General features: G+C 54.2%; 1 protein-coding gene across 3 annotated transcripts in view; it reads left to right on the top strand.

Annotated features, from left to right (window-relative positions):
* The first annotated feature begins 6,005 nt into the window (after positions 1–6,005).
* The window catches only part of MRAS (muscle RAS oncogene homolog), a 39,153-nt gene continuing 19,290 nt past the window's right edge, over positions 6,006–25,868 (top strand). The window contains exon 1 of one of the 3 annotated variants that reach the window (XM_081106157.1): positions 6,006–6,357. The gene's annotated coding sequence lies outside the window, so the exon portion shown is untranslated. Of the gene's footprint in view, positions 6,358–6,608; positions 6,758–7,392; positions 8,204–25,868 lie in introns of those variants that run through there. The other 2 variants (XM_081106156.1, XM_081106158.1) reach the window with 2 other exon arrangements.

The following is a 25,868-nucleotide window of genomic DNA, read 5'->3' as shown; positions in this document are numbered from 1 at the left end:
AATAGTTTTTCAAAGCCAGTTATCAATGTATTGCCTCTCAGCTCCAAATCCAACCTTAAGTGCCTGCTCTGTGTTAATGGAGCTGGACCCTGCAAGTATGTCCCCTCTGTCATCTGGCGTAATGTTAAGCTTCGTCTTAGAGGCACTACAGCCTCTGCAGGAGAAAGGCTTCTCTTCCTGGCTCTGGTGTGCTCACTTGGCAGGTTCCTGCAGCGCCTGGCTCCTGCGCCTGCAGCCACACAGAGACACACAGCTCATCTTTGTGGGCAGCTTCCTCCAATACCCCAGAGGTCGGTTTTCCAGTGCATCACTCCTGTGGGAAGTTTTCCAGCCACTTCCACAGTGTGGCTCCTTTCCATGGAGGCTTCCCTCAGCACCCAAGAGGAATGCCTTCCAGTGAATTCCATCTGCATGGAATGTCAGCGGACTTCCTCATCCAGTGAGCCATGGTTGCCCCGGCTCCAACAAGGTCTGGATCTTAGCTTGGTGGAAGAAGGTGAGGGTCAGGACCTCATACAGGTTTATTCCTTCCTTGGGTGCTCTGCCGTAGGCCTTGAGGATGCTCTCTATATCGGCTTTAACTATATTCTTTAAAAATTATCTTTTCCCCTTAATAGGTAGCCCCCTCTTACACTTATTAATTCTGTACATTACAAATTCCTTGTCCAAATCACTGTGGATACACCAGCCTACACCTCTACCAGCAATGTATGAGAGCTCCAGTTCCTCTACCATCAGTTGTTTAAAGTCTTGCCTACTAACTCCGACATCTGAATGATCTGTATATCTGCTCCTATTGTCTATTTTTTCTCTTGCTTGTCCATTTTATTTTCATATCTTTTCATCTGCCTAGTTATTTTTTATTATATGCAGACATTGCATATAAGAGGTATGGAGACTTCAGATGATGTAATTTGCCAGCCAAAGTGTTCCTTCTTTCTTCTCTTAAGACAGGAGTGAGGGATGATCATCTCAATTCGGCGAAGAACTGAGCTGGGTTGAGGCTGAATTTTAATTTTTGCGAGACAATCTATCCCTGGTTTACCCCCACCACTCCCATGTGCATTTTAATCGAGAACCTTCAGGTAACTCTGTATCTTCATCCATGAAAGACGGTGGAAATTCAGAGCTGCCCTTCAGAGGTTCCCAGTCTAGCTTTCCTGGCTCTGTTGCCATGGAGATGAAAAATCTGGCAAATATCATGAGGGAGGAGCTGGCCTTGTATTTGAGGCGACCCTTTCTTCTTGGGGAGCCTTTGTGTTTTAAGCATGATGGGACTATGGAAGATTTCATTCTGCTTACTAGAAGCACTCTCAGGTCCAGAACTCAGCAAATGCCAGGTGGAGAAAACTGGTTGTATTTTTAAGGGCACCTGTGTTCTAATTTGTCATTCTAGTACCATATGGCCACTAAAAGCTTTGCTGGTTTCTCTTTCTTCCATTAGAGGTCTTCCTTCTGGGCAAAGCTTGATCATTGGCCAGAACCCCAAACTGGCAAATGTCCTGGGGGAGGGGAGAGAAACAGCTGGAGAACCTCGTCCCATTTCATTGCAGTTGGAGCTCTGGCCTGCCAGAACCTACTACATCCTGCCTGGAAGAGAAACTTTCCTCGGCTTTTGAAAATAAAAAATCTTTTCTTTTTTAAACTTTCATCTCTCGCATGTATTTCAAAGTCTTAGAGTTGACTTTTCTTTCTTAACAAATTTTGGCTGCAATGTCACTACCTTGAAGTTCTGTGTTGTCAAAATACAAATCCATGTTTTTCAGACTGTAGGTCACAACCTATGAAATCAATTTAGTAGGTCTTGCTAGCAATTTTTAGTGAAAAATAATAGAAAAGATCCGAGTGCATCACACATAGTCAAGATAGGTATCATTTTATAAAATTTTTATTTCACTTGTGTGTGAATGCGTGTGTTCTGGTTTGCGATGTAAGCCTATTTTTTCCTATGAGTTGTAGTCGAAAATGTTTAAACGTCACTGGATTTTAGTTTAAACAGAGGGAGAGCCATGGAGGAGAAAAACAAATGATCAGAAACAAATATATTAGTTGAGTATGGACAACTTTTTGGAGAAGTTTGGCCATGAGTGAGAAGTAGATTGATTGAAAACTGCTCTTCTGGCTCCAGAAAGCAAGAGGGAGCTCATGTGAGAGGCGAACCATAAGCATCAGGACAATAAGCATCAGAGAAGGAAAGCTAGGCGTAGCTTCGAATGCGCCAAGTGAGGGGGAGGTCAGGTGGGGGTCACAGAGAGAGCTAAAGATGAGAAATGACTGAACCTGTATCAGTAAAGGCCATGGAAACCCTGAGAGCCCAGCTGGCTCAGTGGTTGAGTGTCAACCTATGAACCAGGAGGTCACGGTTCGATTCCCAGTCAGGGCATATGCCCGGGTTGTGGGCTCAACCCCCAGTATGGGGTGTGCAGGAGGCAGCCAATCAATGATTCTTTCTCATCATTGATGTTTCCATCTCTCTCTTTCCCCCTCTCCTTTCCTCTCTGAAATCATTAAAAATAAAAAATAAAAAGAAAACCTTGAGAAGAGACAAAGTAGTTCTTGGTGCCATATCATGGGCAGCCCAGGGAAGAAAGGCCTTGAACTTGGCCCAGAAGAAAGGTCAGCAGATGGTATGAACACATACTAGTATGTGGGTGGGGTGAGGCCCTTCTGCTAACCCATAGTTGGTGCTTCAGGGTCAGAAAAGATCTAATGTCAGCCACAGGCCGGAGAGACTGGGATGGAATGAGTGCTGGTGTCCTCTTCACCTTTCCCTGCTTTCTCAACACCACACACACACCACTGACCTGCCCACCAGGACATAGTAGACTGTCGCTCGGTTTACGGGCTGGGATTGGGCTTGGGCTTACGTCTACAACCAGGGTGGGACCCAGCCGGTATGGCTCCGTGGTTGAGCAGCGACCTATGAACCAGGAAGTCACAGTTCGATTCCTGGTCAGGGTACATGCCCAGTTGTGGGCTTGATCCCCGGTAGGGGATGTGCAACAGGCAGCAGATCAATGATTCTCTCTCACCATTGATGTTTCAATCTCTCTCTCTCCCTCTCCCTTCTTCTCTAAAATCAATAAAAATATATGAAAACAGGGTGGCTAAGACCTGCATGAGTTGCTGGGAGGTGTGCAGGCCCATCACTCTGACCATGTCTGGAACACCATGAATGCCCAGGAGCCCAGAGCTGCCTTTACCCCCAGGACCACACTGGGGCAGGGAGTTCTGGAGGAAGATTGTGCCACAATGACCTGGCTGGCTCCTGGCCCTGAAGCCCCCCCTTCCCCCGCCCCATCCCTCCAGGTTTCCCACGGAACCCCCAAGCACCAGCTTGGGTCTGCTCTCAGGCATGGCACTCAGCAAGCCTCCTGACAGGGAGGCAAACCCAGGACACATCACAGTGGATGAGGCACATTCACTCATGTCATTGAGCAGGAAAGTTCTACTCTGGGTCAGGCCAGCGGCTCTGATGTTTGCCCGATTCCAGGTGCCGGCTCTAGGCCTGTGGCCGGCCTTGGACCTCAGGACCTGGAACTTGGGCCTGAGTCCTGCCTGGGTTTCTGGCCAGGAGTCTGGCCTTCTACCAGGCCCCAAACACACCTGCTCTGCCATGCAGATCTGCAGGAATTTTTGGAAAGACTTCAGCTCACGCATGCCTCAGCATATAAGGTTTTCTGTCTCTCAGCAGTCTAGCTGATGGTTATTTGTCTTTCCGTCCCTGGTTCAATCATCCTCTCTCACAGAAAGCCTGCCCTGGCACTCACCACCTCCCTGCATTGGCTTAGGCACTCGTCTTCTGGGAGCCTGTGGCCCCCCTGGTGCCTCTCTCTTCCACACCCTTGTGCCTCAGTGGCACTCTGAGTTTGCTCGGAGGTAGGTCCTGACACACAGTAGGTGCTACACAGCACCTGATACACAATAGGTGCTCTGGTAGTGTTTACTGGGTGAGTGAACTCTCAAACCAGGCCTCGCTTTTCTGCTCAGTGACCCTGTTCTCTGAAGCTTCTATTTGCCAGCAACAGAGCCATGTTGTGTTTTAGGGTCTAAAGAGCAGAGGAGGCAGCCCAGATGGGACAGGTGCCCTGTTGTAAGACCCCAGCCACAGCCTGCAGGGTTTAACTCACCCTCAGAGTCTCAGATACCGGTGCGTGATTACTACTGGTAGCTGTTTAAATTCCATTTCCGAAGAGACAGTTTATTGAAGATTTGGATATGAATGTGGTATAAAGGCAAATCTTTTAAACACTCTTGTGCAGACGTCTCAGCTCAAGCTGGGGGCACCAGTCTGGCCACTGTGCCAGTCAGGGCCCAGGAGGGACTGACAGACAACCAAAACCCACAGACCCTCGACCCCCGCCCCCCACCCCCCAGGCCTGTGGTAAACGGAAGGGGAAGAAAGGGCAGGCTCTGGGGCAAGACCCAGCCAGCCAAGATGAACATCTGTCCCTCGAGCCCCCTTCGCGACCAGTTCTGCTACTCCGTACCAAGGTAACAACTCTTGATGGCACCCAGTCCACTCCCCCTGCCACAGGGTCTAGGGGCCCATGGGGCCTTCAGAGCAACAGGTGGAAGTGGGGACGCGGGGGGCACAGTGGCTGTCATCCGAATGGCTGCATGGCTCCTGGAATGCCACTGAAAACCGGCATCAAATTGGGAGCCCCAGTGTGGCACGGAGGACTCAGGGAGGTGAGATCCCTTCAGGCCTGGGGTGGAGGGCAAAGCTCTCAAAATGATAAGGGGTTGGGTTCCCTGGGTGTGTAATGTTGGTTCTAAGGCATCATCAAGGTCCACCGACAAAAAGAGCGTCCTCAGAAATGACACTGATAATCCAAACTACACTGAGATTCCATTTCGCCCCCCTCCCCTAGCATGGCTATAATAAAAATGACAGACAGTAGCAAGTGTTGATGAGGATGTGGAGAGGCTGAAACTCTCGCACATTGTTGGTGGGAATGTCCAACAGTGCAGCCACTCTGGAAAACAGTTGGGGGAGTCCTCAACATGTTAAACGTAGTTAGCACATGACCCGCAATTCTCCTAAGTGTATATCCAAAGTGAAAACATGTTCATACAAAGACTTGTACAGGAATGTTTATAGCAGCTTTATTCATAACTAGAGGCCCGGTGCACAAATTCGTGCACCAGTGGGGCCCCTCGGCCTGGCCTGCGGGATTGGGCCAAAACCAGCTCTCCAACATCCCCCGAGGGGTCCCAGATTGCAAGAGGGCGCAGGCCAGGCTGAGTGACCCCACCGGTGCACGGGTTGGGGCTGGGGAGGGACACCGAGGTTGGCCAGCCAGGGAGAGATGGCAGGAGGGCTCCAGGGCGTGTCTGGCCCATCTCGCTCAGTCCAGGATCAGCCAGATCCCAACAGCAAGCTAAACTACTGGTTGGAGTGTCTGCCCCCTGGTGGTCAGTGCACGTCATAGCGAGCAGTTGAGCATCCTTAGCATATCATTAGCATATTACACTTTGATTTGTTGAATGGCTGACTGGACACTTAGCATATTAGGCTTTTATTATATAGGAATACCCCCAAAGCACACGCAAGCTAACTGTCCATCAGCTGATGAGTGGGTAAACAAAAGGTGGTGTACACATGGGATGGAATACTGTTCCGTCATGAAATGGAATGACGTGCTCCTACATGCTGCAACGTAGATAAACCTTGAAAGCATTGTGCAACGTGTAAGAAGCTGGTCACAAAAGACCACATGTTGTATGATTCAACATACGAAATGTCCTGAACTGGCAAATTGAAAACTTAGGTTAGTGATTTCCAGGGAGTGTGGGAGGTGGGGGTGGGGGGTGAGGCGTCAGGGGGGCCGGAAAGGAGGAGTGACTGCAAATGGGCACAGTTCCTTGGGGGGGGGGGGGTATGAAAATGTTCTGGAAATTGATCATGGTGAGGGTTGCGCAACTTTTGGGAATGCACTACAAACCACTAAATCGAATAAAGGGTGGAATTTTATGGTATGCGAATTGTACCTTTATTTTTAAAAGAGGGAAAATGACGCCCGTGGAGGAGTTAGCGGAACCGAAACAATGAAACGGAGCGTGAGTGTCGCCTGTCCCAGCCGCGTCCCAGGGAACGAACTTTGAGCCCAGGCATGGTGCAGCCGGAGGGAAAGGCGGCCCTGGAGGCAGGATCCAGAAGACACACGCCCTGGGGTTCTCGGGGAGCCGGCGAGGGTGGCGATCCCGGTCGCCCAGGACCCGGGCGGCTCAGAAGTTGGCCGAGCGGAGCGGAGATTTAAAGGTCGGAGCGCAGAGGCCCTTAAAGGGGCCGGACGAATTCCCATTCTGCGTCCGCCTTAAAGCCTGCTCCGCGGCACCGCGCGTCGGACCCGGGTAAGTGCGCGGGGCCGCGGGGGAGGCGGCAGCGCCGGCCTGTGCTGTGGTCAGGCTCGCGCGCCCTGCCGGGGCCGGGGGAGTCCGCACAGGAGGTTGGCACTTCGCGGGCCGCGCGGGCGGGCGCCGGGGCGCAGGCGGGCACGGCGGGGTCGCCGCTGGGGGCCCGGCTCCCCCCGCGCCCGCCGCGCTCTATTTTTAGCAGCGCTGTTGCAATATAAGGAATGCGCCGCGCGGCAGGCGCTCGGGGCGCACTCGGGCGGCGCGGTCGCTTTAAGGAGGCGCCGGGGCGGGGACGGGCCAGAGCCGCCGGCGGGCCGGCGGGCCAGCAGCCGTCAGTCCGGCTGGAGCATGAGGGAGGCGACCTGAGGCCGGAGCCCCGCCAGGGCTGGAGCGTGCGGTGAGTGGTCGGGGCAGGCGGGGCCCCGAGCGGAGGAGAGGGGAAGGGGCCCGGCCGCGCGGCCCCCGGTCCGGGCGGGCGCTTTGTTCCGGGGCTGGAGGTGTGGCCGCCCCCGGCCGGGCCGCGCGCTCCTAGCTGCGTGCGCTCCGGGGCTGACGCCGAGTGGCTTTGGGCCGCCACCCCAGGCTCCCGAATAACGGTGTGCGGTCGTGAAATCGGCCACGAGTGAGACTCCAGTGGGGAGGGCCTGCCCGCCGCCCCCAAAGCCTCTGTTGTGCTAACCGCACTTGGGTTCCTTGTTTGCCCCGGCGAGACCCCGCGGGGTGGTGGGTAGCGGGGCTGGGGTGGGGTGGGGTGGGGCTGGGGAGGGGTGGGGGGGCGCTTTCTCCCCTTCTAAAATGGCGTTGACGGGCGCTGGGATCCGCGGGAAGAGTTGTCAGATCCAGCTGAATAACAAACAGCACCTTCTTCATCAACAAGCCTTCCCTGCGCGCGGGGCTCTGCTCACGGGCCGGGCTGGGCTCATTCATTGACCAGACCTGGCCGGGGCGCCCACCGTGTGTGTGTGTGTGTGTGTGTGTGTGTGTGTGTGTGTGTGTATGGGGGGGGGGGGCACAGTGCCAGCTGCTGCTCGCGGGGAAGGGCTGGGAGCAATGAGCCACAGCTCAGCGTGGTCGGTCCTGGGCCCCCGGGAAGCTTAGGGTTTCTGGGAGCAGATAGTGTGGAAGGTCCGCGAGGGCCTCCTAGAGGAGTTGGTGCCTGGCAGGAGCCAGGGCACGGGACGCCCAGTTAGCCTGTGGCCGGACCCGAGGTCTGTGCTGGCGGCGTCTGGAGAGGTGGACAAGAGCCACTGTCATCATGGCCCTGATCACAGAGCTCAGGGCTGGAATGGTTCCTGCCGCTCCAGGACCCAGCTCTGCCCCTGGACCTGACGGAGAGGGTGACGGACAAGGCTCAGACTTGTGGCCGCATAAGCGTGAGTGACCTTCCTGGCAGCGGGAGTAATGAGGAGATCTGCCTGGGAAAACCCTGAGGCGCTGCTGACAGAGCAGCCATCAGGGCACACGGCAGCCCAGACAGGGACGTGCCTGCTCATCATCTGAGGAGACTCCTTCCGAAAGGTTTTATTATCACCCCCATACGCGGGGGGTGAACTGGGGCCGAAAGGCCCATCACATGCCCGCCATCCTGTCTGGGATCCGGCTTCAGAGCCGGCAGCGGGGAGGGTCCGGCTGCCCTGGGCTGGAAGGCTCCAGGCGCAGCCTGGGTTACACTTTTGCTCTGTGGCCATCCCCTGGTGAGCTGGCGTGTGGGGTGGTGAGCTGTTCGTGTTTAATAACCGACACGTGTCAGGGGCTTCGCTGTGAACAATGCACTTTCACGGAGACAGTTCTTAGACTTGCTCCTGCTCTTCTGAAGGAAGAAACTCGAGCTGGCTCACATTTTGTAAGTCTCCTAATTTCCTGTAAATTGCATGTCCCTGCTGACGGGGGTGGAATATGTTTCAGGCCACAGCGTTCACCCATGGCCTGTCCTCGCGGCCCAGCGGCCAGTCAGCCGGAGTCTCCGTCTGTGCTTGACGGTGTCGTTTGTCCTTTCCCTGCCAGGGCAGGAGGTGTGGGGCTTTGATGCTCTGGGGTTTTCAAAGCGGCAGGGTCTGCCAGCCTCTTTCTGGGGAGTGGGGAGGGGGGGGCCGGGGCCCCTGCGGAGCTCTGTGAGGCAATCCACAGCCTCCCGGAGTTGCCAGCTTTGCTCCGGCATAAGGCAGTTTGTATTTTTCCACGACTCCTGTTTTCATCTACATAAGACATTTTTGTGACGGGCATAACTTTTATTTTATTATTGGCTCTAGCCGCAGATGTTTCATGCCTTCCGCGATCTGATCTGCCTATAAAGTGACAAGTGTGTGATCCCTGGGGTTGCTTCCCGGGCGCCAGTGATCCTGGAACCAGGGGGACCTGCTGGGCTCCGATGGACTGAACCAGCTCCGGGGCGGCTGGCTCTGACATCAGTCAGAATCACATGTTGGCCAGCCTGCTAGATCGAGTGCGCTCTCAGGGAAGTGCGACCTCCATTTTATATCCCACATCTGGTGTAATCATTGTTCTACCCAGGAAATGCCCCCAGATGGAGGGTGCCTCCCTGCAAGTGATTGAAAACATACCTGCTCAGGGGCGCACGGGAACCAAGTGGGCGCACCTTCCCGTGCAAAGCTGGAATGTCCTCAGGTGTCCGCAGGGTGTGCACAGAGTTCCGGGCCCAGGGCAGGCACAGTTACCTTTGTCTGGGGAGGAGAAAGAGGAAGGCGCTGGGGGAGTACCCTGTGCTCTGAGGCATCTGGCAGGTGCCCATTCTCTAGACTCAACCTTCCTAATGCCGCGACCCTTTAATACAGTTCTTCATGTTGTGGTGACCCCCCAACCATAAAATTATTCTCGTTGCTACTTCATAACTGTAATGTTGCTACTGTTACGAATCGCGATGTAAATATCTGATACGCAGGATGTATTTAGGCGACCCCTGTGAAAGGGTCGTTCAACCCCCAAAGAGGTCGCGACCCACAGGTTGAGAACTGCTGCTCTAGGGGCTGCGCTTTGAGAGGAATTCTGTTAGTGGGCGCTGAGGCCTTGCCAACCCTCGTCGTCTTGGGTGATGTCACTGGGCCCTCTGGTACTGGGTCAGAGGGGATGCTTTGGGCTGCAAATAATAAACCCCAAGTACTGGTGGATTAAGCAGACTTTAGATCTCCCAAAGATGCTCTCAGCTCACGTGAGGTCTATCGACAGGGATTGGGATGGTTGTTAGTGCCACTTCCAGCAAGTTCTTGCATGGAACAGGCAGCCAAGTAGGCTGAGGGTCTGAGGTACAGAGCAGTGGATTTTACTTTCTTGGGCCACAGCCTCTTGAACATGCCAGGGAGAAAGAAGCCCAGAGAAAAGTTGCTCAGATGTACAAAGTTGGGCATACAGTTCAGAGGCTTCATGGATCTTCTGAAAACGAGGGCTGGGTCCCAGCTAGAGCCCCCGGTCTAAGCCATGTTACTTCGGTGCTGTTTACTTAGGACTTACCGTGTCCCTCTGCCTTCCGGCCAGGCCAGCGTGCCTTCGTGTTAGAGGCAGTGACCAGAATGGAAACAGAGTGGACGGTTGTCAGTTCTCAGTCTGAGTTGAAGTCTATGCAGTCCGCCAGCGGGTCTGTCTTGCGGAACTGACCATAGAGCCAGCAGTGCTGCCGCCGCCTCATGCGTCAGACAGCCATGGTTGCACTCCTTGGTACCTGCCACGCATTCCCTGTGTCCGTCTCCAGTCTTCTGGGTAGCATTCCTGCTGCCTGTGATGTGGTTGTCCTGCCTGTTCTCAGAGACTCCTCCCCCTGGCCCTCCTTGGCCTGGCCCCCACCACTGAGCCCCTAGGCCAGGGGTGGGCAAACTTTTTGACTTGAGGGCCGCAATGGGCTCTTAAACTGGACCGGAGGGCCGGAACAAAAGCATGGATGGAGTGTTTGTGTGAACTAATATAAATTCAAAGTAAACATCATTACATAAAAGGGTACGGTCTTTTTTTTTTTTTTTTTTTTTTAGTTTTATTCATTTCAAACTGCCGGATCAGTCCTGCAGGCCGTAGTTTGCCCACGGCTGCCCTAGGCCCTTTTAACCTGTTAGCATGACCCGAGGCAGCCTTCTGCAGCCATCTCTCTTGCAGGGGTCCTAACGTAGCCATGTCCTTTAGTACTCATTGTCCTTCAGTATTCTTGGTGGCTTACTCAGTGAGGCCTGCGGATGGCCAGTGGCCAAATGACAGTGTGGGTCATTACCGGTTGTTGACGTGACATCCTGGGTCTCATCAAAAGAGCCTGGCATGTGTCTATCTAAATTGACACCTAATGTTTTGCTAATGAGGTTTTGGGGAGCACTGGGGAAGATTTTGGGGAGCACCAGGAAAGGATTTGGCTGTGCAGCATGCAGGAGGGTGGGGTGGGGAGTTGGGAGCTCTGAGCTGGTTCCGTGCCTCTGTGACTATGTATAGGGCCTCGGGTGGGTCCCGTGCTGCAGGGGCCAGGCACCATCTGTGACTTCTCGGCTGAGCCCTCAGGGTTGTCATGGGGATTAGATGAAGTACACAGATGAGAACGTGCTTGGGAAACCAGAAAGGGTTATAAAAATGAAGAGCATTATCAGCATTCAAGCAACCTTCAGATAACAGGCTGATAGCCCCGGCGGGGCCCCCTGGAGCCTGTGTGGACTGGATTCAGACCCAGAGAGCATATTTCTCCGTGGTGAGCGCCATGATCTTAGGTGGGTCACATACAGCTTTTATTTAGAGACTTGTTTACACTTACAAAAAATGCAGGCATCACCTCAAGCCGTTTTTTTTTAAATGGATATTTAGCTCCGACTAAGGCTAAAGGAAGATTTTTAAGTGACCCCTTGAGTTCAGGCTGGGAAACTTTCGGCAGTGCAGCCTGTGGGCTTCAGCTGGACCCTTCTAGAGGCAGGGAGCTTGTTGCCCAAGTCAGGCCCCTCCATCTGGGGGTCTGTCACCCTTGCAAAGTCTTCTCCTTCCTCACGCGAGCGGTCCCACTGGATCTGTCCCACACAAACCTGTGACAATCATGCTTTCCTCCAGCACCAGCAGCTCCACTTTCGTCAACTGCTCCTCAAACAGCAGGGTTTAAAGACAGCCTCTCTGTATGTCCGCCCGCTCCTCCCTCCCTCCTTCCCTCCCCACCCTTCCTCCTTCCCATCTTTCCTGCAACAAAGAAGACTCATGGGCCAGGCTCTCTCTATTCGCCATTTTATTTTATAATTTTGCCATTAGCCTTTTACAGATGAAGAAACAGGCCCAGGGAGGTTAAGCAGGCCACCCACAGCCCCAGCCGGAGAGAAGCAGGCCGGAAGGACTCTGCTTGGTCCCACAGCAGGTGCTCCTGTCACCCTGCACTGCTCCCAGCACTGGGGAGCCCAAAGCGGCACGTCCCTTCTCTCCTGCTGCTCACGGGACATGTCCTTGGGGCCTGGCCTCATGTAATCAGCGAAGCGTGGAGCAGAGGTCTCCGGGGAGAAAGGAGGGAGCACCGGACGTAGGCGGCAGCAGAGGCACAGAGGTGCCGGAGCGGCTGCTGGCAGAGGCGGAGGGAGGACCCTGATGACAGTGGGTTTCCCTGACACTCACTCATCTTTTTTTTTAATTCTCACCTGAGGATATGTTTTCATTGATTTTAGAGAGGGGGGTGGGGGGGAGAGAGAGAGAGAAAGAGAGAGAGAGAGAAAGAAACATTGATGTGAGAGAGAAGCATCGATCTGCTGCCTCCTCCACACACCCCAACCAGATCGTATCGCACACTCCGGGTATGTGCCCTGACAGAGAATCAAACCCTCAACCATTTGGTGTACGGGACGACACTCCAACCTACTGAGCCACCCGGCCAGAGCTGTCACTAATCTTACAGTCAATCACAAGCCTCTAAATCATTTGTGCACTTGGTATATTTTTGAATTAAAAAGAAATTAAAAGCCAAAACCATAAGGGATGGTATAATAAATACCATCAACCTACTGCCCATGTGGCCCTTTTCATGATGGTGCAGGACCTAAAACACACCCCTCGTCTTCGGTGTGGGGGTCCTCTGCCTGCGGCGGCTTTCGGAGCCTGCCTCCGGGGTTCCCACACACCGGCTCTTTCAGCTCAGATCCTCAGCTGGTTCAATGAAAACACCTCCTGGTTTGTCCATGGAGGTTGTTGCTGGATCCTTTTGCTGCCTCTGACCACGCTGGGGAGGAGCCACAGGGGAGTAGGATGAGTGTGCATTTTTGGATTTAACCCTTTTCAAAAAAGTGGATTCACCCTCAGAGAACATCTGCCTTCACCCTGTGGGCTCAGGCCAGACTGCAGAGCATAATGTAGCGGCAGCTGTGCAAACGGAGCTGTCATTTACACGGTGGGTGTATATATTTGGAGAAGAGAGAGAATAAACATGATTTTCATTTTATAATTAGATGACAACAATTCGATGAGCAGCTCACGAGATCTGTAATAAAATACATTTTCTATTCTAAAGTATTGGAATAGAAACATTAAAGGAAGGAAGGCTGCAGTCCAACCTAGAACCTTTCTAATCCCTAACTTCAGCTTTCCATGTTTCCCTTTCCTCAGCCTTCCCAGAAAGAGGGTGCCTGGCCCCTGGTCCGGGGGGAGGGCGAGGGCGAGGCGGCTCCCCAGCTGCAGAGGGTGCGAGCGCTCCATGACAGCAGGAGACGTTTCTCACCCAACTGCTCACACCTTCTGCTTTCCACCCCCGGCTGCCTCCATGCTGAGGCTGATGCCATCCCGCTTGCGTGGGGCTGGAGCTTGGGTTAGAGCAGCTAGCAGAGCAGTGCTTTTAAAAGCTGGGCAGGGATGATGTGAATGCTTCTGGAAAAGCCGTCCACACGCCCCATCTGCAGGGAGTCATGCACCATCAGGAGCAAAGATCTGAACTGATTTCATAGTAAAACATTGGGGACCTGAGGTGGCCCCCGAGTTCTCTTTATTAAGTGGTAAGACGGAGTGGAAATGTGTTCTGTCCCTGCCTGTGCCCTCCTCCCTCCCTCGGATGGAGATGCTGCAAAGCCAGCCAGGGCTGGGGGCCGCAGACCTTGAGAGAACCTGCTTTGTTGGGGTTTGTCTCCCACAGAAGTGATCAGGGACTGTACCAGTGAAGGCAGTTAGACATATTAGAAAACCAATTCCATTTGACTACACACAAATATGCATGCATGTTATGTGTACACACCTACTCTTTTTTCCAAATATTGATGGTTTTGGTTATTTCTTAAACTCCTCCCATTATTTCTAACCATCTCTCTCCTTTGGCTCCAGCCTTAACATCTCTCACTTAGATTACTGCAATAGCATTGGAATGGCTTCTCTATCTCTAATTTAAAAATAACTTTAAATTTACTGATTTTAGAGAGAGAGGAAGGTAGCTAGAGAGAGAGAGAGGAGAGAGAGATCAGTTTGTTGTTCCCCTTATCCATGCATTCATTGGCTGATTCCTGTATGTGCCCTGACTGGGGATCGGACCTATCACCTTGTCACATCGGGACAATGCTCCAACCAAACGAGCTACCTGGCCAGGGCTCTCTATCTCTAATTTTACCTGCCCCCCCCCCGCCCCCCACATCTATCCTAAAGATAACCAAAATGAAGTATCTCAAAATCAGATTTGAGCATTTTATTCCCTTGCTGATAGACCCTTTAGTAAGTAGGAAGGGGCTAGTCCTACCACATAGTAAAATACACTACAAAACTGGAGGAATGCACGTTGTGTTGCTCTGCATAGGAATCAACAGGCCAATGAACCAGAAGAGTGTCTCCCGAAGTCTGTCAAACCTTTTCATTTGCAATGAGGCTGCAAGCCCACTTTTTTTTTTTTCCACCCAGTTCCCACCCCACCCCATGCCCTTACCCCCACCCCCACTGTCCTCGTCCTTAGGTGCACGATTTTTGGCCAGTCTCTTCCCTCCCCCCCCACCCCTCCCCCCCCCCCCCGAGAATAGTCAGTCCACTCCCTTTCTATGCCCCTGATTCTATTCTATTCACCAGTTTATTCTGTTCAACAGTTTTTTGATTCACTTGATTTTTAGATTCACTTGTTGATAGATGTGTATTTGTTGTCCCTTTGTTGTTCATAATTTTTATCTTTACCTTTTTATTCTTCTTCCCCTTCTTAAAGAATACCCTTCAGCATTTCATATAATCCTGCTTTGGTGGTGATGGACTCCTTTAGCTTTTCCTTATCTGTGAAGCTCTTGATCTGACCTTCAATTCTGAATGATAGCTTTGCTGGGTAGAGTATGCAGGCCCACTTTTTAAAGGAAAGTTCTGTTTTTGAAAGAACCTGTTCTACCTACTGTGTGTTAGGCTGCCCCTCGTGTCCCAGGTACCCAGACGAAAAGTGAAAGTGTCCGTAGGCAGTGGAGCTGCGTGGAGGGTGCTGAAGGTGTGGTGGGGTTGGGAGGCCTCGGCCCCTCGCCTCCCCAAAGTATTCTATGATCATTTCCAAAGCAAAGTTAATTTTCATTCAGTGTAAGGATTTTCGTTTCATCGTTTAGATTTTCAACATAGCTTCTTGAAAATCTCCCTTTTTAGATAACCCACAGATTCAGCCCTTTTCATTCTCACTCCACTGGAAGCGAGGTCCCAAGGAAGAGATGGAGGCAAACCCGTCTTTCCTGGCGAGGACCATTCTCTCACAAGCAGGCTCAGCAGCCCAAAATAGCCTCTGTCATGCTCTTCTTTCAATGGCTGCTTTATTGGAGCCGGAGATGATGGGAAAGGGTGGAGCCACTGTCCCGAAGCCTTGGGGCATCTATGGGGGGAAAAAATATGACTTGTATGAGATGTGTCTTCCCAGCCATCCCTCCACACCCACATTCCTCAGGTCGAGAGACTTGGGCAGCACAGCTGGGACGGCCTCGTGCCCCTCACACCCAGGCCCTTTTCCTGCAAAGGAAGCCAGGCCCCAGGTGTCCTGGTGGCACTCCCGGGAGCCAAGGGCAGCTGGCATCAGAGCCTTCGCACCCACCCCCCTCCCTGACCCCCAGACCCACCCTCCCGAAGCGGACAGCGGCCCGAGTCCACTTCTCTGCGACTGGGTGGGTGTTTCCTGCATGTTTGAGATTTCACGGAGGAAATCAAAATAAAGAAACAAAGCCTTTGTTTTACTTCTGGACTCAAACTGGGGCCGGCTGGAGGCATGGAAAGGGGGAGCAGGAGCAAGTCACTTGGCACTTGAACAAAATAACCGTTCTAACAAAGCGTGTAACGGGCTTTTTCTGTTTGGGGCTGGTGTGAGTAGGGGAGCTGGGCGGAGGGCTGGGTGGGCCTCTGTGTGGCAGGAGTGGGCCCCCGGCAGGGGTCTGGGCCCACCAGCAGGGCTGCAGAACTGGCAGCCAGAGGGGCCGCAGGGAACCCTCAGTCCGTCCTTCCTTCCTCAGCAGACCCACAGGGAAGTGGGCCGGGACATGGGCGTGAGCTGCCCTCCCTGTGGTCTCTGTGACCTTGGGCTAGTCCCCCATGCTGTGAGCCTCCTTTGCCAGGATTGTAACAGGGGCCAGATGTCCCAGCCACCTGTCCCTCTTTTTGCTCTAGCCCAGTTATATGGGGTCAGGCCTCAACCCACACATGTGGAACTGGGGCGGTGGTTCCCCCAATATTTCTTCATTCTTCCCGAAGGATTTCTCCTTGTAGAAGTGCTCTGAGTATATTATTTAAAAAAAAAAAATTAGTCAAGCATTGACGAAATCTGCAGTATTTCTAGGGGTTTCGGGTGGGGCCTGTGCCCGCTGGCTGCCTGGCCTCGGCAGGGTCAGCTGCCACGCTTTGCATGCTTACAGTAGTCACTGGCTTCCTCATTTCCTGAGCCTCACCAGGCAATGAGGCTGCTGTCTGTAACAGCTCCCACCACGTGTAGGAGGGGGTCACCCGCTGCTCAGAACAGGGCAGAAGTTAAGCTCCTCAGACAGCCGCCTTGCCTGCTCACGCCCTTGGAGAGTTGCTTGCTGGCTGGCTGTCTCCTCAAGCTCAGCTGACTGCCGTTTTCCAGGGGCCAATTTTCCTGGACAGTATCCCCAGAACTTCTGAAAACTCCAATTTTCCATTACTTTTGACTGCAGAGCAATAATGACAGCTATTTAGACTAGGCCGTAGGCCTGTCCTTTTATATCTGAAAAGAGCCATTATAGGACTTGGCTAAAGCCCTGGCTGATTTGGTTCAGTGGATAGAGCGTCGGTGAAGGGTCCCGGGTTCAATGCGTGCCCAGGTTGCTGGCTCAATCCCCAGTAGGGGGCATGCAGGAGGCAGCCGATCAATGTTTCTCTCTCATCATTGAAGTTTCTATCTCTCTCTCCCTCTCCCTTCCTCTCTGAAATATATATATATATATATATATATATATATATATATATATATATATATATATATTTAAGGACTTGCCTAAACAGAAATTCTGCACCCCAGTCCCACACCTTTACCCGCAGTAGGAACCAGCAAGAACGCTGGGGATCAGCTTTTCCCTTTATCTGCACTCCTGAGACAAGCCAGCACGGACTGCGGGTCTCGATTATTCCTCTTGTCATCAGAAGTAAAACTTCCTGTTGAGCCCTAGGGTGGCCTAGCTGAGTGGCTGAGTCTCCCGGGGGAGTGGCTGTACCAGGTGATTCTAAGGGAGTGCCTGTCTTTCCCTCCCCTCCCCCCCACCCCCTTCTCCTGAGCACTTCGGGACAATCAGAAAACACCGCTCCATGCGGGTCGAGCACCCCTCTGGCCAGTTTGGTGGAGGGGGGACTTTGACAAGAGTTCCTACAACACAATGAGAATAATAATAGCAAACACCTCATTTGCCAGGTGCTGTTCTAAGTACTTGCTCATAGTAGCTCATTCTGTCCTTAAAACAGCCCTGCGAGGTGGGTACTGTTCTTCGCCGGTGAGGAAGCTGAGGCACAAAGGGTTGAGCCATGTGCCAAGGTTGCATGCCTAGCAGAAGGTTGAATGCTTTGACTCATGACCTATAAAGTGCTGTATGTAAGCCCTGGCCAAGTGGCTCGGTGGTTGAAGGTTTCAGGTTCCATTCACGGTCAGGGCACATACTAGGTTGGGGGTTTGATCCCCGGGGGCGCGGGGGGGGGGGTGCAGGTCTGCCCACTCTGTTTGCCCCTCTCTGCCATCCGGGGCTAGTCGTCCAGCCTGGCCAGGCTGGTAAGAGAGCAGGGAAAATGCGGCGGCTGTGGAGAGCTTGGGGAGAGAGAGGTGAAAAGTGGCCTTCTCTGGAGTGGGCTTACATCAGAGTTTAAATCAGTCGTTCCACCCCACCTTCAGCCCTGTCCAACCCTCCAGAGCCAGGCAGTCCCCCCCCCCCACCCCCCCAGGCCGGCTTTACAGCCTCTGCAGAGGAAAATCCCACGCCACCCCAGGCTGCTCATTGCCATGCCCTCCTCGTGTTCAGGAAGTTTCCCTGATTTGGCTCCTGCTGGGCTCTCAAAGTCTGATGACTCTTAACAGGGAGATGGATTGGCTGGCCCCACCTCGGGAAAGAGCCGGGGCCCGGTTTCTTCTAGTTGTGGGTCAAACATAAAAATGGTCACGTTTTTCATTTATGGTGTTTAACAGTTTGAATATAAACGAAGGAAGCACATCAAAGCAACAGCCACTTGTGAAGGTGCCTGCCGGCCCTCCCCCTCCCCTGGCTCTGACGCACTCAGTGGCTGTGCCCGCCCCTAACGGCGCTGGACTGGAAAGTCTCCCTCGGGCTGAGGAGTCCAGCAGCTGCCCAGTGTTGTTTCCACATCCTCGAACCTCACACCACTTCGGGGCCAAAGCCGGGCCGGGCCCAGGCAGTGCGAAGGGTGGCCTGCCTTGGAGTGGCCAGGGCCCTGGGTGTGTGCCTGCTTGGGGCACGCTCCGGGCAGACCTGGTAGCAGGGGCCCTGCGGGCTGGGGCACCCAGGGCAGTGATCTGTTTGGCTTAGATAATGTGTAAAGCTTTTTCATTGGTAGCCAACATTAAAAAATCAGTCTCACATACAAAGTCAGATTTCTGGCCCTGGCCGGTTTGCCTCTGTGGATAGAGCATCGTCAGCCTTCAGAATGAAGGGTCCCGGGTTCGATTCCGGTCCAGGGCATGTACCTTCATTGCAGGCTCCTCCCTGGCCCAGGCCCTGGTCGGGGCATGTGCAGGAGGTAACCAATTGATGTTTGGGAAGGAGCTCCTCCCTGCCACCTGCTCCTCCTGCTGGGTTGGTGGCCACGTGTGTCTAGTGGGTCTCCTGGCATGGCATCTCCCTGAGGAGGGCTTCACCCCACTCCTCTGGGCTCTGCATGGCCGCCGGGCATTGCACCCACACCACCTCTGCCCTACCCTCCACCCAAGCCAGACTCCCTCGCGGCTCCCACTGTCAGCCCTGACTTTGGAAATGCAGACAGCTGACGCCTGGAGCGTCTCTGTGCCAGGGCTCCAGATGAATCCTGAGATAAAGAAGACGAGGTCCAGCCCTCCGCCCCCTCCCCCCCGCCCCCCGCCCCCTCCCCCCCGCCCCCCGCCCCACCTAGGGGGGGAAATATGGCAGTAGAACACCTCCTGCTCCTAGAACTGAGGGGAGGAGAGGAGAGAGGCTGGCTCCTGGGAGAGGCAGAGCTCCGTGGTCCCTGCAGATGGAGATGTGTGGCCTGTACAAGCACAGACCTGTGACCTCAGGGCTCCTCATCACTGACAGCTGAGCAATGCCTTCTTGGTGAGGAGGCTGTGGGGAGTCAACAGGACAATGGCTGCAGAGCACTCTGGCTGCCACCTGCTACCTGGGGGCGCTCCGCAGTCAGGAGCGAGGTGGCCTGGTGGGAGGAGGCCTGGGCGGTGGAGGAGGGCTCAGGAAGGAGGGATCACTCGGGAGTGTGGGTTTGAGACGGGCTTCCTGGGGGAGACGGGTAGGCTGCTTCTTCCCCAGGGCATGCTTTCACAGGCGGGGAGCCAGTGCTGGCAGAGACTCATGGGCAGACCTCACGGTGCCCTGCCAGGGGCTGGAGCCCTGACAAATCAGGTACCACCTGTCCTCAAGGATGCCATACTGGGAATCAGCAGGAGCAGAGGCTGCACGAGGGGGCAGGGGTGCCCGCACGCCTTGTCAGCGGGGAGAGCTCCAGGCACCCGTGGGTAGTGTTCTGGGAGGAGCAGTGTGCTTGGGTTGGTCAGGGGGCCGTGAAGCTGGTATGGTGGAGGGCAGTGCCTGCAGGGGCCCGGGCAGAGGGCAGAGCCAAGCACTGAGGTGGACATGCCACATATGGCAAAGTAGCCAGGCCTTGGCCTCAGATTTGAGTAAAGGGAGGTTTGAGCTGCTGGGCGAGGAAGAGGAAGAGAATGCCAGGCAAAAAGATGGGAAAGGGGGTCTGGAGGCCAGGGGAGCGGTGAGCAGTGGGGTGGGGGTGGGGGGGCGTGCTAGCCTAGTCCAGCATATGAAGGGTTGATAGCAGCCCGAAGAGGTGCTGTGAGGACACAGGGGCTCACAGGAGTCTTCCTTTGAGGGGCAGCTGAATCCGAATGGGGACCGGGTAAGGCAGTGGCCTGCCAGGCTTTGGGGAATCCCAGAGTGTTAAGGAGAACCCCCCCAAAGGAGGGCAGGTGTGAATGACCTTCCCAATGGGCATGCAGATTTCTCCTAAAACTGAGAAGTTCTTAATTAGGGGTGAGACTGTCCCGGCCCTAGGAAAATATTAATAGGCCCCCAGGTCTGAGAATCCAGCAGCTCTAAACATAAAGTCACTTCGTCCTTTCTGTCCCTAGCTGCCACTCAAGCTGGGAGCCAGCCTCTAACAGGAGGGAGGTGGGGGGGGAGGTGGTGAGCCTTGCCCCTCAGCCCTGGATTGAGTTCCCTCCCCACTTGTTGTCAGTGGTTGGGCGTGGGAACACAGTGGGGGCTGAGTGGGACTCTGAGGCCATAAGGGCCAAGTGGCCAGGTGGTAGCACCCCCACGACCCAGGGGTGCCAGTGGGGCACGCTGCTCTGACGGGTTGTGTGGACTCTGCAACTCTGTGACCCTCGTTGGCCCCTCGGATCTGAGAGCCTCTCAGACCTACCAGGTGCCTCAGGCCAGCTGGGTGGTGAGTGGAGGCGAGTTTTAGTGTTTAGTTGCCCTGTCTCAGACTCTCTCCCTGCTGGCAAAATAGGGGCATTAAATGCCACCGCACACAGGTTCCTGCCTTCAGGCCTTTGTGGCTCTGCCACTCCGTCCGTCCGTCCGTGTGACCTTCCTGCACTGGGCCAGGCGCACTGAGTGCTCTGGGAGCGTCCTCTGCCGTCGGCATGTGTATCGGGAGAAGGGCGGCAGCGCTGGTGGCTTGTTCGGCTCACTCTCCGGGGCTCTTTCCGGTGTCGGGTGTCTTGTTAGCTTTTCTTTCTTTCCACAGAGGCATCCAGAGAGGGGCTGGGCTTTGCAATGGAGAGCACTCCTGGACTTAAAGACCAGAGAGAGACCCGTATTTAATGCCGAGTTCCCGTATTTTGGTATCTTCCGCAGTCTATTCCGTGACCAAGCATCTCCTGAATGCTGTGTCTTTGAGGAGCCTACATCTCACCCATCACTCCGCCAGCATTTGGGGGCTGTCTGTCCTGCGGCATTGCTGTGGGCGCGGTGGCAGGCTGGGCCAGGATGCTTCCCTTAAGGCAGCGCCCAGCCTGCAGGTGGTGTGAGAGCACACGGGGGAGGGGGTGGTGAGGGGCTGAAGTGAGCTGCATCTGTGGACCCTGCCAGTTTGCAGGCGTGAACTCAGGAAGGACCCTGGGACGGGGGAGGGCTTCCCCAGGAAGAGGGCTTGGGACACGCTGGGAAGGATGCTGGTGTGGGTGACAGCGTTCTGTTTGTTGAGCCTCACTGTGGGCCAGATGCTGAGCCAGGCAAATCCATGTGTCGCCTTTTGCAACCACCACGAGGCACATGCTGCCACTGTCCCCCCTTTTACAGAAGAGACAGCTGAGGTTCAGAGGTAAAGAGCTGGCTAAGGTTGCAGGCTGTCTGGGTCCAGAGCCCACGCTCCTGGGTGAGGGGCTCCCGGTGAGCGGCCAGCCCCAAGCCTGTGTGCAGGACCACAAGGCGACAGGCTGGGGCTGGGGCAGGGACCAGCACGGTGGAGAGGGTCCCAGACACAGGGGCTGGAAAATGAGGGTGTCAGAGCCACCTGGTGCTCCCACAATGTGGGCAGCTGCCCGATACCCCCAGCTTCCTCCCTGGTCCTCAGCGCAGGAGGCCACCTGGCAGTACCACAGCTGTGTCCTGTGTGTGGACTTTTTCCCAGTAGGGATGAGGGGCGTGTCTGTTTTCAGTGACTGGTATGGGCGCTGACCTCCTCAGCTGCTCCTCCCACAGGGACAGCCATCTGGCCTGGGAGGCCTCCCTGACTGTGACCCTGCCTCCCTGGCCCATGCGGACCTCTTCCCCACACTCCTGGACCTGCTGCCACCCACCCCCTGCCAGCCTCAGAGGACGCCTAGTAGTCCGATGGGCTGCCCAGGGCTCTGGAGGCACACTCCATGCTTCAGATCCTGGCATTGCCTGGTCGACCTTAGAAAAGTTATTCTGCTCTGCTGTGCCTCAGTTTCTTCAACTGTAAAATGGGGACAGTTAGAGTCAGTCACACCTCATAGGGTTGTTGTGAGAATTAAATGAGTGAATTTGGTAAAATCTTCCAGCAGCATCAGGCACACCACTTCCATGAAGTGTTTGTACTGTTTTTAACACGATCATTGTTATCACTCTTATGCCAGGTGGCTTCTGCGCACCTGCTCTGGGGCTCAGTGCTGGGTCCTCACTGGCTAGTCTCCAGGCCCTGCCCAGGAGGCACTCTCACACTAGCGATCAGACCCTGAGTGCTAACAGTTGTCATATAAGGAAGTTCGAGGTGCTTGGAGGTTGTGAGTCAGCCCAAGGGCATGGTGTCCCGCATCTGGATGACTTGGAGCCCTGCCCTTTGCCTGGATCTCTGGATTCCTGTCTTCTTTCTGCCAGCAGGTCCAGGTGTGGTCCTGGCAGAGGAGCTTGGATTTGATGGGATAGAAAAGCAGGGCTGATATGTTAACAGAAGACTTAGGTCATACAATCTGTCAATCAGCAGAAGAGCTGGTTATCTCCAGAATGGTGCAGTGACAGTGCTGGGCTTGGGTCAGCAAAGGTGTGAGACAGAAGGCCCAGAGCTAAGTCTTGAGGAGGGGAGAGTGGAGCCTTACAGGTTATCTCCAGAGATGATCAGGCAGGCTACCCTGAAAGGTCCTGAGCTCTTCCCAGGGAACAGGATGGCCACTAACTAGGTGGGATGTTTTGAAGGGGACCAGATGAGTAGTGGGTTAGACCTGGGATGGCAAACAAGTTTCCTCTCTGGACCAGTCATCCAGTTCTGGCTGCCAAGGGTGCTGCATGCAAAGGATTCTAAGACTGAACAGGAAAGAGAACCGTGATTGATTAGTGATGTCTGCCATGGCTCTGGGACTGGGAGGGGCAGCACCCATGTCACATACTCACCATCTAGATCTAATGATGTTAAGGTCCTTTACAGCATAAAATAACACGAAAATGTTGGGTGGGTGGTTACGTATTACTAATGAAGTGAGCTGAATGCACTGGCAGCTTCCTGTGAGGGTTGAGTGGTGCAGTGACAGGACTGGGCTTGGGTTAGCCAGGGTGTGAGGCAAAGGGCTGGAGCGAAGTCTTGGGGAAGGGAGAGTGAAGCCCTCAGGGATACCCAGGGGCCTGGACCCTGGCCGGGCCACACACCAGGGAGGCACAGCCTGCCAATCAGCAGCCCATTTCTGGGAATTGTGCAGAGGGGAAGGGCAGCTCTTGGAATTCAGAGCCATTTCCTCCACGTGGGTTGGGTCACTCCCCGCACTGTGTCCTCATCCCGCTGAGTGGGCACACCCAGATATCAGACAGAGGAGATTAGCTTCCCAGGGCTGATTCAGCTCAATGTGAATAGAAGTCCCTTACTCTCCCAAGAGCTCTGTTAATAGTGACTATGCCCCCCTCGTCCAGCCCTATTTCCCTAGACAACTCGTAGTTCAACTGATGGGGTTTGGGAGAATCTTTAAAATAATTAGTATAGAAATAGAGAAGCAAAAGCAGTAAGAACTATGCCTTCAATAAAGTTGGCCTCACCCTTGGGAGAGACTGTGCTGGCCACTGCCCCGGCTCTGAGAGTCCCTGGTCCTAGAGTCAGGGCCAGGGAGGCAGCCACAAGGATGAACTCTGCGGGTTAGTGAATCACGGTGACAGGCACAGAGAAGTCCTGTGATGTTACACAACTAATTGCCCAAAGAACTCAAGGCCGTGGGTGTGATGGTTCCCAGCCTGACCGGTGGTGTCCAGCCAGGCCACCGCGGGCATCCACGCCGTGTGACTGCTCTGTAGCCTCCCCTGGCACCACTTGTTCTGGCCAGGACGGCAGGAGGCTGCTTAGGAGATGGCGATGGCTGGGGAGATGAGGTGCATGGAGAGGCCAGGAAGCCATGACCCCTTAACTGTGTCTGCAGCTGAAGCCATGTCTTTCACGTGCCCACTTAGAAAAACGGGCAGTGTTTTGGGGTGTCCTTTTGGGAAATAAGCTCTGTAGAAGCCCTAGAAACTGGAAACCTGGGAAGGAGGGGGCAGATTGGGGGATCTAACCACAGAGTTCTGCCATGGTGGTGGGAGGGGAGGCTGCTGGGAGCGCACTGCTGTTCCAGGCATTATACCTGACACAGTGTGGGTCCCCTGGCAGCCCCCGTGCTCTTAGGGCCGTGGATGGGGCAGGTAAGTGGTTCAGATCACTGCCGTCCACCAGATTGGAGAGAGACCAGGACCCAGGACTTTGCATATCAGGGCAAATATGCCCTTGCTGGAGGCCCTCCAGTTTTTTTGTGTGTTTTTGTTTTAAGACAGGGACTGTACACGTTCTTGAGCATTCTGTTCTCCTGTTTTACAAATGGGGAAACGGAGGCTCCTGGAAATGAAGAAACTGGCTTTAGGTCACACAAGGCATCTATATCAGAGACCGAGGGGCGCTCTGCCCAGGACTGCTCCCAGGAGGTCATCCCCTCCCCCAAGCACACTTGAAATTGCTGGTTGAAAAAGTTCTCCTGGGGTCACCAGTCTCCCAGCCCCACCTCCTCGGGGTGTGCGCCTGCCCGTCAGAAGAGCAGGCTCACCCCCTGCTTCTTGGCCCAAGGGAGGACGGGGTGTGTAGAAGGCTGCTTCGGGGCAGCATGGGGTCATTGAACAGACCCTGGGCCTCCCCGTGTTGGACCCTGTCTGGCCCTGTGAGCGGCAAGGGAATAAGAAGACGTGGCCCTTGTCCTCATGGAGCTTCCACGCTGCCCGGGGAGGCGAATCTGCCGTTCAGGGAACAACGTCAAGTGATGCCAGCTGGTGCTGACTCTGGGGAGAGGAGGGAGCAAAGGACAAACAGCTGTTTCCATGTGCACATTATCGGGAGCGTCGAGGCAGAGGCATTGCCTTTTAGAAAGAAGTTTCCAGGAGAGCGAGGTTCGGGTTGCCCGTGGGCTGGGCGCGGCTCTCCAGCGGTGGTTACCATGGGAGCCAGCGCTCATCTGCCAAGTGGCTGCTGTTCCAAAAGTTGGTTTCTGAGTGGAGGGGGCTGCCTGGAACCTCAGAGCCATTTCCCGTGGAAACAATGTTCTAAATGATGGGTGACGTTCCCACACACGCCTTTTAATCTGACTGCCTGGCGCTGCGATGGCAGCAGAGCTTTCTAGTGGGGGAGGGGCAGGAGGCTGGGAATGGGGAGCCTCAGAGCAGAGGAACCATGGGAAAGTCTCTCTCTCTCCCTCCCTCCCTCCCTCTCTTTTGCACACACACACACCTCCACACACACTGAACTAGGCTAGAGAACAAAGATTTGAGCTCCTTCTCTGAGCTGGGTTCATTTCATGCATTTTAATTTTATGCTTAAGGCAATTCTGCAAAATATGATTCTCTAACCAACCCCATCTCACAGATAAGAAACTGAGGCTGGGAAGGGGAACATGCCCAAGGTCCTTCAACTGGTCAGTAGGAGAGAATCCAGCACAGAAAATCGTGTGGGGAAACTTTAAGGAGAACCTCACGTCCACCTTCAACGCCCTCCCACCTCAAACCCTGAATTTATATGTCCATATATATATATTTTTTTACCAGGTGAGGGAAGTTTTCTGTCATTTTTTCAAATAAGTTTTTAATTTCTTGCTCGCTCTCTCTCTCTCCTCCTCCCAGCACTCCCATGATGTGGATGTTGGTATACTTGAAGTTGTCCCAGAGGTTCCTTACACTATCTTCATTTTTTTTGGATTTTTTTTTCATTTTGCTGTTCTGATTGGGTCTTTTTTTTTTTTTTTTTTTGCTTCCTTCTATTACACATCGCTGATTTGATTCTTGACTTAATCTGCTGTACTGTTGATTTTCTGTTGCTGGCTCAGTGGGTTTGGGGGTCTCAGAAAAGGAACAATGGCATCGGCCAGCATTTCTGTCTGACAGAAAGCTGCCAGCACCCCCCCCCCACGCCCCCGCCAGCGCTCTCACCCTGATGCCAGACAATTCAGTTCCTCCCCACATGTCCCTGGT

Source organism: Myotis nattereri, assembly GCF_964212035.1.
Source record: "Myotis nattereri genome assembly, chromosome: 14".
In the NCBI taxonomy this organism is placed as follows: Eukaryota; Metazoa; Chordata; class Mammalia; order Chiroptera; family Vespertilionidae; genus Myotis; species Myotis nattereri.
The sequence above is the reverse complement of the archived record's forward strand: the minus strand, read 5'-3'. Positions and strand labels throughout refer to the sequence as shown.